This window comes from Aedes aegypti, chromosome 2 (genome assembly GCF_002204515.2).
Source record: "Aedes aegypti strain LVP_AGWG chromosome 2, AaegL5.0 Primary Assembly, whole genome shotgun sequence".
NCBI lineage: Eukaryota > Metazoa > Arthropoda > Insecta > Diptera > Culicidae > Aedes > Aedes aegypti.
This window is the reverse complement of record NC_035108.1, coordinates 267207093-267222686: the sequence shown is the minus strand read 5'-3', so window position 1 is coordinate 267222686 and position 15594 is coordinate 267207093. Positions and strand designations below refer to the sequence as shown.

At 42.4% G+C, this 15594-nt stretch overlaps 1 long non-coding RNA gene across 1 annotated transcript; it reads right to left on the bottom strand.

The window, feature by feature from the left end:
* Positions 1–1666: 1666 nt before the first annotated feature.
* On the bottom strand, positions 1667–2654 carry LOC110676577. Its single transcript, XR_002500529.1, has 2 exons — positions 2490–2654; positions 1667–2426 (listed from the first exon to the last, which is right to left on the bottom strand). It is a non-coding gene; the product is annotated as an uncharacterized LOC110676577 (long non-coding RNA).
* Positions 2655–15594: the final 12940 nt, after the last annotated feature.

Below are 15594 nucleotides of genomic sequence, written 5' to 3'. Positions count from 1 at the left end.
ATCACCATTGTAGTCCATCTCAAGCCCCCATCAGCAATCATCGTCTACATCTGCAGTCCTTCGAGCGTCGAGCAATATCAGCTATCCAGCGATCAACAAGCAGGTCATCGCTCTCCGGCTGAACTCGTCGGACAGAATAGTGCTAGTATATAAGAACATCTAAATCAAAACAAATAATGCAAAATAGTAGGTAGCAGTAGCATTCGAAGTCAGTTAGGTAGAGGTACAGAGTCGGTCGAAATAGTATGAATTTGATTGAAATCCCTATGATTTCAAGGCGGCCGGCATGTTCAGAATTAGATGTAACAGCAATACTGGCAACCCAAACATGTTCCACACGATCGGAACTATATCACTCTCGCTCATCCTTATCATTATTATCATTACCATCTCGCATTTCCTATCAGCATAGGTAGCTTATATACCGGTGAGACCGAATCGACCGCGATCGGTTATATTCGCGCGTATACTCACCACACTGACCCTAGAGTATCGTTCTATATACTCAGGGCAGTTAGTTAGCTCTCGATCGCGCGCGCATGAGCATCAAATAAAGTTTATATTGTACCAAAACCTTTTCGAGCAAATACAGTCCAGTTTTTTAGATTCGATAATAAAGTGTTTCGAATAGCAAAGTTCCACGCGTGTGTAGTTCTGTGAACATAAACGAATTCCGCGAAGTGTCCGAACTAGGGTCGTCTCCAAAGGTACCGGTAGGAACAGATACTTAGAAGAAAACAAACGGTCGACATACTTAGAGATGTGTATGTCTGAATTTTGTGTTCCTTAGTTAATGCTTCAATCCGATGTCTATTATGGATGTGAATTTCTTCTATATTATTCTGGATTTCCAGGGTCTGTTCATTGATATGTAAACCATCTAATGGCATAACAAATGTCGGTTCTGATTTGTTTGCTTCGACATTTGAGAGCTTGGTGCCATTTATTATGACAGAGCAATTGTGGAACTCTATCAAATACGTTCCAGATAAGTTTCGTTTTGAAAGACCACAATTCGATTCGATCTCTGTGTTATTGATGTTTTTAGCGACAAGGTAATTGTCCATGATCGCTTTGATATCCGTTGATTGATAGCATTTTACGAAAGTACAGTTTCCTGATAGTCCTCTTAGTAGGTTTGAGTAGCATAGGTCGCCGGTTATGTCCTCTAGGCTGCTTAGATCGCACAGCCTTGTCCTTTCGATTCGCAGGCAATCCTTCTTGATGAAATATGTTCTGTTGTCGCTTTGCAAAGCAGCATTAGCAGGAAGTTTTAAAATTTTATCTACTACTGGAAGAGGTTCTAGGAAAAAAATGTGTGTACATAGCTTTTTTCTATTTTTGGAATTGACACAACAAATATTAGTTTTGAATGGTTATAAAATGCTGACAATTCTAAATATTCATAAATTTGATCTAAACTGTTCGTCCTAATGTTTTGTTCTTCTAATATATCTGAAACAAATCCTGACTCTTCAATTGAAAGTATTTGTTTGGGAATAATGTTAGTTCTTGCTAACTGAATTGATTCAAAAATGTCTTCTAAATGTGATTTAAGGTTGTCTAAGTTGTAATTGATTTTCAAAATTTCTCTAAATAATTTAAAGTTTTTGTTGGTTTCGTTTTCAAATCTAGCTGATATAATGTTTTTAGTTATTTCACTCTGTTGTTGATTTAAACGGTTGATAATGGAATTGATTCTATTTTGGAGTTGTAGATTAATTTTAAGCTGTTCGTTGTTTTCGTTAATAAGTCTTTTGTTCTTGATCTGCAGTTCAAAAATATTTTTCGAAATTTGTTCATAGTCGTTATGGTCCATATTTCCTGTAATTCTTTTTATTCCAGTTCCGAGAAAATTAAATAATCCTCTTTTACTTCTTTGCTTTGGCCGAAGATTATTGAATAAACTGTGAACGGTTCCATATTTCGATTCTAAGATTTCAAACATATCAGTAAAATTTGAGAATGTCCGTATTCCTTGGATATTAGCAAGCAATTTTCTAAAAATAGGTTCGTAATTATCCAGTTCTAGGATATGAAACAATCTGTGATTGCCTATTTTTTATAAAACTGTTGCCAGTTTCTATGGTTAAAAGACCGGGGTTTTGTTTGAGATTAATGACGTGGATGGATTGTGGTTGGGATAGCTGAGTAAGGAATGTGGTTGTTATCAGGATATTCCAAATAAACGTCATCTAAAAAGAGAAAACAAATGAAAAAACACATTAGAGATTCTGTGGTGTTACTTTCGGATTCGTCGCAGTTTTTCTTTATGCAATTTTCGACTTAGGATATCTTTGTACGTGTGTTTCCGGTTAGATCGTACTCGCACTTGTTGGTAGCGGTCCTTAATTTTCGACTTCACTCCTTGGATGCGGTTATATGCCAATTCGTTTTGTTTTAGTTTTGGCGGATCCTCTCGCTTCCTGTTGTGGTACAGATTCTGTGAGTTTTGTGTCTTGGTTAGTTGTACTTGAACTTCGTCGTACAACTTGTCACGAAGTTCAACAAGGCGTTCCATTTCTATCGGTCTCTCCTGTCCATTTTTGGCTGCATATAAAATTTCACGTGGTTTCATGTTGGTAGCTGTATGGATGCTGTTATTGTATAAAGAACATGCGATTAAAAATTTTTCTTTGTTTGACACTTCACCGTATTTGTGTTTATTAGCGTTGAAAATTTCGGTTATTGTCGAATGAAATCTTTCGACTATTCCGTTTGTTTGACTGTGGTTCGAAGGAGTAAAATATTGTTGTATGTTGAGATCTGAGAGTAGTCCTCGAATTTCGATGGACTTAATTGCTGGTTCGTTATCCGAGACAATCAAGCTTGGAGTGCCGTACAGTGTTATGTATTTTATTATCGCCTTTCGTATATCCGCAATTGATCTTGATTTTATTGGGATTAATGTTCCATACCTTGTGAACTTGTCTACTACAGATAAAAACAAATTTGGTTGAGCGATGTAGATATCTATGTGAATAATTTCAATGGGTTGTTTCGGTATAGGGGTTTCACCAAATTTAATTTTGTAAGGTTTTCTCTCGTATTTTGCTTTATTACAAGTATCACATAGGATGATGTACTTCCTAACTTTCCTTTTCATATTAGGAAAAAAGAATCTCCTTTTTATCTCCTCCAGATTTTCACGAATACCTCTGTGAGCTGTTTCGTGGGTATCCTCGATAATTGAGTTTTGATCTTCTAAGTTTGGTAGATCAATGAGAATTTTTTGTGATATGCAGAGTTTGAAAGTTTTGCATCTACTAAAATAGTTTTTGTATACAATTTGTAAGGATTGTATCACGTTTTCAGGACACATAATGCAGTTTGATCGTCTGGGATCCATGTATTCTTTCAAAATTCGAATTAAAAGTGGTACACCAAATGTTATTTTCGTAATAGTTCTTCGGTACACACGAGGGAAAATTTCTTCGTATGTCTCAGATTCGTTAGGGTCAATTTTTAAAATAATTTGGTTGTGAAAAAAATTTATTGGTTTTTCTGTACATTTGATGAATTCAGAGTCATCTGTATCAGCAGAATGCACTGAACAGTCGTCTGAGTCGGAATCATCTTCGTTCACGTTGATATCATGTGTTATCCTCGATAGAGCATCAGCGACAACGTTTTGCTTACCGGGTCGGTGTTTTATTTCAAAATCATATTCTAATAACTGTAGACGCCATTTAACTAGTTTTGTATTGGGTGTTTTGAGGTTTAGTGCGTATGTTAAAGGTTGGTGATCCGTGTATAATGTAAATTTTCTACCAAAAAGGTAGGGTCTAAAATATTGAGTTGCCCATACGATCGCTAATAATTCTTTTTCTATTGCTGAATATCTTTCTTCGGTTTTCGTCAATGTTCTAGACGCATATGCTACGGGTCTGTCTTGTCCAATAGCACCTTGGGATAGAACGGCACCTAGAGCAAAATTACTAGCATCTGTGGTTAGCACGAATGGTTTTTCGAAATCTGGATATTGAAGGATATCGCTTTGAGTTAAAAGTTTTTTGCATGCAACGAATGTTTTTAAAAAAATATCTGTGTGCTCTACGTGTTCGCCTTTCCTCAGTTGAGCAGTGAGAGGTTTTGTTATTCTGGCGAAATCGCGAACGAATCTACGATAATATCCTAAAATTCCTAGAAAGCCTCTTAGTTCTTTCTGGTTTTTGGGGATAGGCCAATTTTGAATTGCTTCGATTTTGCTTGGATTTGGTTTAACGCCATTATCTGTCACAATATGGCCTAGAAATGCCACTTCTTTCTTAAGGAATTCACTTTTATCTAGCTGTATTTTGAGGTTTCCTTTTTCCAATGCCATAAATATTTTTGTCAAATTTTCAAGAAAAAGAAAAAATAATAATGTCAATCCATATAAACAAGACAACATTTTCCAATTAGGTCACGGAGTACGTGATCCATGACACGCTGAAAAGTTGCTGGAGCATTTTTCAGTCCAAATGGCATTCTTAAGTATTCGTATAATCCATGTTCTACGGAAAAGGCTGTTTTCTGGATATCATCTGGGTGAACTTCGATCTGGTGAAAGCCAGATGCTAGGTCCAATGTTGTGAAATATTGGCATTTTCCTAGTTTGTCTAATATTTCGGTTATGTTGGGTAGTGGGTATTTGTCATCTATAGTCTTTTCATTAAGTTTTCTATAGTCGACTACTAATCTCCACTTCTGTTGTCCAGATGCATCTAATTTCTTTGGTACGATCCAAATTGGAGAGCACCAAGGAGACGTGCTGGGACGTATGATGCCTTGAGACAGCATCTTAGAAACTTGTTTTTGTACCTCCTCTTTATGACAATAGGGGTACCTGTAGCTTTTTGCATGAACGGGTAGATCGTCTTTGGTTTCTATTCTATGTTTAATGACGTTCGTAAAGCTTAGATTGTCACCTTCCAAATAGAAAACACTTGGAAATTTCGAAATCAAATTGATCAATTTTCGCTTCTCTTCTATGTTTAAATGGTCGATTCGAAGCTGATTTTTCAATCTAGGATCTATTGATGTGTTATCAAATACGTATCCAGGTTCATAATTTTCAACTTTTTGCACTACTTCAAAATTATTCAATTCGGAGAAAATGAGTCGATTAGGGCTGATTTTCACTGGAACTTCACAGCAATTTTTCAAAAGAACTGTAGCTTTGTTGTCTTTTGCTGTGTAGAGTCCTGGTAGAATCATTACTTCGTCTGTTAGAGGAAGTGGATGTTCGACGAAAAAGTCGCCATTCGGTACATTCGTTTTTAGAGATAATGGAATTTCTTCATATGCATTTAGATTGCGACTAAATGAATCGGGGTATTTTCGAAGCATGTTAACTGATGTAGTAGGAAGTTTGAGAGTATTAGATGAGGTTAAAATTTCTGCTTTTAGATTTCTGAGTGATTCGTATCCAATCAGTCCGTCGAAGTATGGATGGAATTTCAAAGCGTAAAAGGTTAGTGGTTGGTTAAACATTTCGATTTCAACACATTTGTTAATGTTGTGTTTCCCATTGATATTTTTGACTCCTGTAGGTGTACAGTTTTTCAGAAAACATGTGCTAATTTTGTCAGGATCCACGTAGTTCTTGTTGGCACCAGTGTCAACTAAAAACTTTAGTTCGCCAAATTTAGTTTTCATTTTTATGTAGGGTAGAAAATTATTACTGTTCATGTTTCTGGTGTTTCGGGCAATTCCATCTGAAAATTTAAGGTATCACCCTCTGGTTCAGTAACGGGTTGTTCTTCGGAACTATTATTGATATTAACTTGCTCATAATTAGTTGCATCATATTGGTAACAGTTAGATGGCTCACTATATTGACCGTAGTAATCGATTGGTTCTGTCCAATTTACTTCATGAAAATTTGGTCTATTCATATAATTTACTTTTAAACTTCTCAATGACTGGTCGATTTCCATTGGAGTGGGTTTTGGAGGACGATAGGTTCCGGAAGGAGGTTTACTAAATTGGTTAGGATTTCGGTTGAATGGATTGGATGGGCCAGGTTGTTGTGGTCTTTGAGAATGATTTGGTTGACTGGGAGAAAATGTACGTTGAAATGGTACTTGAGGTTGGAATGGAGAGAACTGTTGAGGGGTGTGCTGTAGTTGTTGTGGACGTTGGATTGGTGCAACGCGTTGGAATGGATTAGTTTGGATTGGGTAACTTGGAAACGAATTTTGTGTTACCGGAGTTTGCTGAAATCTTGAAAATGGGTTTAAAAATTTGTTTTGAAATTTGTTCCTAGTAGGGACAGGTGGGGTATAAGATTTTTGTTTGTGATAATAAAAGTTTCTTTCTTCAATACATCGTCTTAAAGCGTCTTTCAACGATGTGGGACATTAAGCACGGATGACAGTGCCTACCGGTTCGTTGAGCCCTGCAAGAAACACTTTCAGGCCTATTTCCTGGTAAAATAGATTTTTCGCGGCTCTTACGTCACTGTTGTGTTCGTTTAAATTTAATTGATTTACCATAAGGGACAACATAAAAGTTATTTCCTTATAGAAATCTTCAATCTCCTTATCCGCTTGTGTAATTTTATACAGATCCTTTGTGAGAGATACTTCATCTCTTTTGTCGCTGTAGTGTGTAATCAGACTGTTTTTAACCTTAGTTTGATACTGGGGTCATTATGACCCAAAATCGAATTTCAACCTGCAATATCTCTGTTGTTATCAAACGGATCTTTCTGAAATTTCCTGACTTTTAATATTTTGTGGAAACGAAGCGCCAGACCAAAAAAATTTTTTCTTAAGGTGATTCTAAGATGGCGCCACAAAAAAACAACTTAATAAGATACTGGGGTCATTATGACCCAGAAATGTATACCCTTATAAATCAGCGAAATATCAACCGAATAATGAAATTTATGCCGCATTCAAAAGATATACTCCTCAAGATTCTGATCAGTACCTGGAATACCGGTTCCGATTCCAGTGGCCACCGGGAATCGGCTACGAAGGGGACCATGTTGGCCACGTGGAATTTCAGTACACCCAGTCCAGAAATCTGCAGTCATCACCAAATTGTATGAGATGCAGGCCATATAGGAACGTACTGCCTTCAGCGAACTTGCTTCAGGGACCAAGAACTTCCACATGGGATACAATTTAGTTCAGAACTCGACCACCGCGTGGCGCTAGCGTCGATATGAACTTCCGGTATGGACTATTAATGCGATAACTCAAGATTGCGATTACATAGAAGGTTGCTGTCTTCGGCAAAGTTGCTCAGGAGGATAAGGACTTCCACATAGGATACAATTCAGTTCAGAACACGACCACCGCGTGGCGCTAGCGACGACATGAACTTCCGGTAGGGGCTAATTATGCGATAACTCGAGATTGGGAGCATATAGAAGAATGCTGTCTTCGGCAAAGTTGCTTAGGAGGACAAGGGCTTCCACATAAGGTACAATTTAGTTTAGAACTCGACCACCGCGTGGCGCTAGCGTCGATATGAACTTCCGGTATGGACCAATTATGCTATAACTCGAGATTGGGAGCATATAGAAGAATGCTGTCTTCGGCAAAGTTGCTCAGGAGGACAAGGGCTTCCACATAAGGTACAATTTAGTTCAGAACTCGACCACCACGTGGCGCTAGCGTCGATATGAACTTCCGGTATGGACTATTTATGCGATAACTCAAGATTGCGAGCACATAGAAGGTTGCTGTCTTCGGCAAAGTTGCACAGGAGGATAAGGACTTCCACATAGGATACAATTCAGTTCAGAACACGACCACCGCGTGGCGCTAGCGACGACATGAACTTCCGGTAGGGGCTAATTATGCGATAACTCGAGATTGGGAGCATATAGAAGAATGCTGTCTTCGGCAAAGTTGCTTAGGAGGACAAGGGCTTCCACATAAGGTACAATTTAGTTCAGAACTCGACCACCGCGTGGCGCTAGCGTCGATATGAACTTCCGGTATGGACTATTTATGCGATAACTCAAGATTGCGAGCACATAGAAGGTTGCTGTCTTCGGCAAAGTTGCTCAGGAGGATAAGGACTTCCACATAGGATACAATTCAGTTCAGAACTCGAGCACCGCGTGGCGCTAGCGTCGACATGAACTTCCGGTAGGGGCTAAATATGCGATAACTCGAGATTGGGAGCATATAGAAGAATGCTGTCTTCGGCAAAGTTGCCCAGGAGGATAAGGACTTCCACATAGGATACAATTCAGTTCAGAACTCGACCACCGCGTGGCGCTAGCGTCGATATGAACTTGCGGTAGGGGCTAATTATGCGATAACTCGAGATTGGGAGCATATAGAAGAATGCTGTTTTCGGCAAAGTTGCTCAGAAGGACAAGGGCTTCCACATAAGGTACAATTTAGTTCAGAACTCGACCACCGCGTGGCGCTAGCGTCGATATGAACTTCCGGTATGGACCAATTATGCTATAACTCGAGATTGGGAGCATATAGAAGAATGCTGTCTTCGGCAAAGTTGCTCAGGAGGACAAGGGCTTCCACATAAGGTACAATTTAGTTCAGAACTCGACCACCGCGTGGCGCTAGCGTCGATATGAACTTCCGGTATGGACTATTTATGCGATAACTCGAGATTGCGAGCACATAGGAGGTTGCTGTCTTCGACAAAGTTGCTCAGGAGGATTAGGACTTCCACATAGGATACAATTCAGTTCAGAACTCGACCACCGCGTGGCGTTGGCGTCGGTTTGGACTTTCAAGATTGTGAGCATATAGAAGGATGATGTGTTCGGCAAAGTTGCTTAGGAGGACAAGGGCTTCCACATAAGGTACAATTTAGTTTAGAACTCGACCACCGCGTGGCGCTAGCGTCGATATGAACTTCCGGTATGGACCAATTATGCTATAACTCGAGATTGGGAGCATATAGAAGAATGCTGTCTTCGGCAAAGTTGCTCAGGAGGACAAGGGCTTCCACATAAGGTACAATTTAGTTCAGAACTCGACCACCGCGTGGCGCTAGCGTCGATATGAACTTCCGGTATGGACTATTTATGCGATAACTCAAGATTGCGAGCACATAGAAGGTTGCTGTCTTCGGCAAAGTTGCACAGGAGGATAAGGACTTCCACATAGGATACAATTCAGTTCAGAACTCGAGCACCGCGTGGCGCTAGCGTCGACATGAACTTCCGGTAGGGGCTAAATATGCGATAACTCGAGATTGGGAGCATATAGAAGAATGCTGTTTTCGGCAAAGTTGCTCAGAAGGACAAGGGCTTCCACATAAGGTACAATTTAGTTCAGAACTCGACCACCGCGTGGCGCTAGCGTCGATATGAACTTCCGGTATGGACTATTTATGCGATAACTCGAGATTGCGAGCACATAGGAGGTTGCTGTCTTCGACAAAGTTGCTCAGGAGGATTAGGACTTCCACATAGGATACAATTCAGTTCAGAACTCGACCACCGCGTGGCGTTGGCGTCGGTTTGGACTTTCAAGATTGTGAGCATATAGAAGGATGATGTGTTCGGCAAAGTTGCTTAGGAGGACAAGGGCTTCCACATAAGGTACAATTTAGTTTAGAACTCGACCACCGCGTGGCGCTAGCGTCGATATGAACTTCCGGTATGGACCAATTATGCTATAACTCGAGATTGGGAGCATATAGAAGAATGCTGTCTTCGGCAAAGTTGCTCAGGAGGACAAGGGCTTCCACATAAGGTACAATTTAGTTCAGAACTCGACCACCGCGTGGCGCTAGCGTCGATATGAACTTCCGGTATGGACTATTTATGCGATAACTCAAGATTGCGAGCATATAGAAGAATGCTGTCTTCGGCAAAGTTGCCCAGGAGGACAAGGACTTCCACATAGGATACAATTCAGTTCAGAACTCGACCACCGCGTGGCGCTAGCGTCGATATGAACTTGCGGTAGGGGCTAATTATGCGATAACTCGAGATTGGGAGCATATAGAAGAATGCTGTTTTCGGCAAAGTTGCTCAGAAGGACAAGGGCTTCCACATAAGGTACAATTTAGTTCAGAACTCGACCACCGCGTGGCGCTAGCGTCGATATGAACTTCCGGTATGGACCAATTATGCTATAACTCGAGATTGGGAGCATATAGAAGAATGCTGTCTTCGGCAAAGTTGCTCAGGAGGACAAGGGCTTCCACATAAGGTACAATTTAGTTCAGAACTCGACCACCGCGTGGCGCTAGCGTCGATATGAACTTCCGGTATGGACTATTTATGCGATAACTCGAGATTGCGAGCACATAGGAGGTTGCTGTCTTCGACAAAGTTGCTCAGGAGGATTAGGACTTCCACATAGGATACAATTCAGTTCAGAACTCGACCACCGCGTGGCGTTGGCGTCGGTTTGGACTTTCAAGATTGTGAGCATATAGAAGAATGCTGTCTTCGGCAAAGTTGCTTAGGAGGACAAGGGCTTCCACATAAGGTACAATTTAGTTTAGAACTCGACCACCGCGTGGCGCTAGCGTCGATATGAACTTCCGGTATGGACCAATTATGCTATAACTCGAGATTGGGAGCATATAGAAGAATGCTGTCTTCGGCAAAGTTGCTCAGGAGGACAAGGGCTTCCACATAAGGTACAATTTAGTTCAGAACTCGACCACCGCGTGGCGCTAGCGTCGATATGAACTTCCGGTATGGACTATTTATGCGATAACTCAAGATTGCGAGCACATAGAAGGTTGCTGTCTTCGGCAAAGTTGCACAGGAGGATAAGGACTTCCACATAGGATACAATTCAGTTCAGAACACGACCACCGCGTGGCGCTAGCGACGACATGAACTTCCGGTAGGGGCTAATTATGCGATAACTCGAGATTGGGAGCATATAGAAGAATGCTGTCTTCGGCAAAGTTGCTTAGGAGGACAAGGGCTTCCACATAAGGTACAATTTAGTTCAGAACTCGACCACCGCGTGGCGCTAGCGTCGATATGAACTTCCGGTATGGACTATTTATGCGATAACTCAAGATTGCGAGCACATAGAAGGTTGCTGTCTTCGGCAAAGTTGCTCAGGAGGATAAGGACTTCCACATAGGATACAATTCAGTTCAGAACTCGAGCACCGCGTGGCGCTAGCGTCGACATGAACTTCCGGTAGGGGCTAAATATGCGATAACTCGAGATTGGGAGCATATAGAAGAATGCTGTCTTCGGCAAAGTTGCCCAGGAGGATAAGGACTTCCACATAGGATACAATTCAGTTCAGAACTCGACCACCGCGTGGCGCTAGCGTCGATATGAACTTGCGGTAGGGGCTAATTATGCGATAACTCGAGATTGGGAGCATATAGAAGAATGCTGTTTTCGGCAAAGTTGCTCAGAAGGACAAGGGCTTCCACATAAGGTACAATTTAGTTCAGAACTCGACCACCGCGTGGCGCTAGCGTCGATATGAACTTCCGGTATGGACCAATTATGCTATAACTCGAGATTGGGAGCATATAGAAGAATGCTGTCTTCGGCAAAGTTGCTCAGGAGGACAAGGGCTTCCACATAAGGTACAATTTAGTTCAGAACTCGACCACCGCGTGGCGCTAGCGTCGATATGAACTTCCGGTATGGACTATTTATGCGATAACTCAAGATTGCGAGCACATAGAAGGTTGCTGTCTTCGGCAAAGTTGCACAGGAGGATAAGGACTTCCACATAGGATACAATTCAGTTCAGAACACGACCACCGCGTGGCGCTAGCGACGATATGAACTTCCGGTAGGGGCTAATTATGCGATAACTCGAGATTGGGAGCATATAGAAGAATGCTGTCTTCGGCAAAGTTGCTTAGGAGGACAAGGGCTTCCACATAAGGTACAATTTAGTTCAGAACTCGACCACCGCGTGGCGCTAGCGTCGATATGAACTTCCGGTATGGACTATTTATGCGATAACTCAAGATTGCGAGCACATAGAAGGTTGCTGTCTTCGGCAAAGTTGCACAGGAGGATAAGGACTTCCACATAGGATACAATTCAGTTCAGAACACGACCACCGCGTGGCGCTAGCGACGATATGAACTTCCGGTAGGGGCTAATTATGCGATAACTCGAGATTGGGAGCATATAGAAGAATGCTGTCTTCGGCAAAGTTGCTTAGGAGGACAAGGGCTTCCACATAAGGTACAATTTAGTTCAGAACTCGACCACCGCGTGGCGCTAGCGTCGATATGAACTTCCGGTATGGACTATTTATGCGATAACTCAAGATTGCGAGCACATAGAAGGTTGCTGTCTTCGGCAAAGTTGCACAGGAGGATAAGGACTTCCACATAGGATACAATTCAGTTCAGAACACGACCACCGCGTGGCGCTAGCGACGATATGAACTTCCGGTAGGGGCTAATTATGCGATAACTCGAGATTGGGAGCATATAGAAGAATGCTGTCTTCGGCAAAGTTGCTTAGGAGGACAAGGGCTTCCACATAAGGTACAATTTAGTTCAGAACTCGACCACCGCGTGGCGCTAGCGTCGATATGAACTTCCGGTATGGACTATTTATGCGATAACTCAAGATTGCGAGCACATAGAAGGTTGCTGTCTTCGGCAAAGTTGCTCAGGAGGATAAGGACTTCCACATAGGATACAATTCAGTTCAGAACTCGAGCACCGCGTGGCGCTAGCGTCGACATGAACTTCCGGTAGGGGCTAAATATGCGATAACTCGAGATTGGGAGCATATAGAAGAATGCTGTCTTCGGCAAAGTTGCCCAGGAGGATAAGGACTTCCACATAGGATACAATTCAGTTCAGAACTCGACCACCGCGTGGCGTTGGCGTCGGTTTGGACTTTCAAGATTGTGAGCATATAGAAGAATGCTGTCTTCGGCAAAGTTGCTTAGGAGGACAAGGGCTTCCACATAAGGTACAATTTAGTTTAGAACTCGACCACCGCGTGGCGCTAGCGTCGATATGAACTTCCGGTATGGACCAATTATGCTATAACTCGAGATTGGGAGCATATAGAAGAATGCTGTCTTCGGCAAAGTTGCTCAGGAGGACAAGGGCTTCCACATAAGGTACAATTTAGTTCAGAACTCGACCACCGCGTGGCGCTAGCGTCGATATGAACTTCCGGTATGGACTATTTATGCGATAACTCAAGATTGCGAGCACATAGAAGGTTGCTGTCTTCGGCAAAGTTGCACAGGAGGATAAGGACTTCCACATAGGATACAATTCAGTTCAGAACACGACCACCGCGTGGCGCTAGCGACGATATGAACTTCCGGTAGGGGCTAATTATGCGATAACTCGAGATTGGGAGCATATAGAAGAATGCTGTCTTCGGCAAAGTTGCTTAGGAGGACAAGGGCTTCCACATAAGGTACAATTTAGTTCAGAACTCGACCACCGCGTGGCGCTAGCGTCGATATGAACTTCCGGTATGGACTATTTATGCGATAACTCAAGATTGCGAGCACATAGAAGGTTGCTGTCTTCGGCAAAGTTGCTCAGGAGGATAAGGACTTCCACATAGGATACAATTCAGTTCAGAACTCGAGCACCGCGTGGCGCTAGCGTCGACATGAACTTCCGGTAGGGGCTAAATATGCGATAACTCGAGATTGGGAGCATATAGAAGAATGCTGTCTTCGGCAAAGTTGCCCAGGAGGATAAGGACTTCCACATAGGATACAATTCAGTTCAGAACTCGACCACCGCGTGGCGCTAGCGTCGATATGAACTTGCGGTAGGGGCTAATTATGCGATAACTCGAGATTGGGAGCATATAGAAGAATGCTGTTTTCGGCAAAGTTGCTCAGAAGGACAAGGGCTTCCACATAAGGTACAATTTAGTTCAGAACTCGACCACCACGTGGCGCTAGCGTCGATATGAACTTCCGGTATGGACTATTTATGCGATAACTCAAGATTGCGAGCACATAGAAGGTTGCTGTCTTCGGCAAAGTTGCACAGGAGGATAAAGACTTCCACATAGGATACAATTCAGTTCAGAACACGACCACCGCGTGGCGCTAGCGACGACATGAACTTCCGGTAGGGGCTAATTATGCGATAACTCGAGATTGGGAGCATATAGAAGAATGCTGTCTTCGGCAAAGTTGCTTAGGAGGACAAGGGCTTCCACATAAGGTACAATTTAGTTTAGAACTCGACCACCGCGTGGCGCTAGCGTCGATATGAACTTCCGGTATGGACCAATTATGCTATAACTCGAGATTGGGAGCATATAGAAGAATGCTGTCTTCGGCAAAGTTGCTCAGGAGGACAAGGGCTTCCACATAAGGTACAATTTAGTTCAGAACTCGACCACCGCGTGGCGCTAGCGTCGATATGAACTTCCGGTATGGACTATTTATGCGATAACTCGAGATTGCGAGCACATAGGAGGTTGCTGTCTTCGACAAAGTTGCTCAGGAGGATTAGGACTTCCACATAGGATACAATTCAGTTCAGAACTCGACCACCGCGTGGCGCTAGCGTCGATATGAACTTCCGGTAGGGGCTAATTATGCGATAACTCGAGATTGCGAGCTCATAGGAGGTTGCTGTCTTCCTCAAAGTTGCTCAGGAGGATAAGGACTTCCACATAGGATACAATTCAGTTCAGAACCCGACCACCGCGTGGCGCTAGCGTTGATATGAACTTCCGGTAGGGACTAATTATGCGATAACTCGAGATTGCGAGCACATAGGAGGTTGCTGTCTTCGGCAAAGTTGGTCAGGAGGACAAGGGCTTCCACATAAGGTACAATTTAGTTCAGAACTCGACCACCTCGTGGCGCTAGCGTCGACATGAACTTCCGGTAGGGGCTAATTATGCGATAACTCGAGATTGCGAGCACATAGGAGGTTGCTGTCTTCGGCAAAGTTGCTCAGGAGGATAAGGACTTCCACATAGGATACAATTCAGTTCAGAACTCGACCACCTCGTGGCGCTAGCGTCGATATGAACTTCCGGTAGGGACTAATTATGCGAAAACTCGAGATTGCGAGCACATAGAAGAATGCTGTCTTCGGCAAAGTTGCTCAGGAGGATAAGGACTTCCACATAGGATACAATTCAGTTCAGAACTCGACCACCGCGTGGCGTTGGCGTCGGTTTGGACTTTCAAGATTGTGAGCATATAGAAGGATGATGTGTTCGGCAAAATTGCTCAGGAGGATAAGTTATATGATAAGTCACATGAGATACTATTTAGCTCGGAATTTGACCACCGCAGTGTGCTGGCGTTTTATGAACTTACAATAGGAGCTAGTTATGCGATATTTAGAAATTGCATACACATAGAAGGAGGCTCGTTTTTCAGACAATTTTCAGACTTACCATGCATTTTTGAGGAAGAAATATTTTACCAAGTACGAAAATTTTAGTGTTCTAATATTTAACAAAAGTGAGATTTTCTTAATCCTCCTAGAGGAAATGTATACTTGAAAAAATTACTGGAAAAATATCAAGAGAAAATCATGAAAGTATCACAAAAAGCGGGACCCATTAACTACATCCAACGAAACCTCTTTTTAAAAAAATTAGCAATACAGGTCGGACTCGATTATCCGGAGACTCGATTATCCGGGGACTCGATTATCCGGGATTCGATTATCCGGAATTTCAGACTCGATTATCCGGAATTTGTT